General features: G+C 39.9%; 1 pseudogene; it reads left to right on the forward strand.

Annotated features, from left to right (window-relative positions):
* The first annotated feature begins 259 nt into the window (after positions 1-259).
* LOC106722671 overlaps positions 260-479 on the forward strand; it is a 13548-nt pseudogene continuing 13328 nt past the window's right edge.

Raw genomic sequence — 479 nt, forward strand, 5'->3', positions numbered from 1 at the left:
GGAATGAATTTAACTACTGCTAGGAGTCCAGGGTCCAATCTTGTTAGCTTATGATTATATGATCTAAGTCTTATAGGAATTGGGGTTGGTAGGCAAAGGACTTATAAAGCTTAGTGACTCTTTTTGCAGTTTTTCTTTTAATGACTCAGGGACATGTTGCATGTTATACTTAGAGTGCATTAAATGCACTTAAAATGCAAACATGCATACATTTAAGCAGCAAAACACATACTAAGTGTGATTTTTTTGTGGCAAAGTTATGACACTGTCTGAAGAGTATTTCCAGATTGTATTAAGTACAGGCAGTCCTCGACTTACGACAGTTCGAGTTCTGAAGAACTGCAGTTACAATGTTTGTAAAATGACACCTGGCTTTCGAAGTTCCAACATGGATTTCAACTTTGTCACTGAATGCTAGATACAGGTCTGTTGGTGGAAGGGGAGGGGAAAGGAAAGGGCCATGGGGGGGGCAGATCAGG

The sequence above is a fragment of the Alligator sinensis genome, unplaced genomic scaffold (genome assembly GCF_000455745.1).
Source record: "Alligator sinensis unplaced genomic scaffold, ASM45574v1 scaffold93_2, whole genome shotgun sequence".
Taxonomy (NCBI): domain Eukaryota; kingdom Metazoa; phylum Chordata; order Crocodylia; family Alligatoridae; genus Alligator; species Alligator sinensis.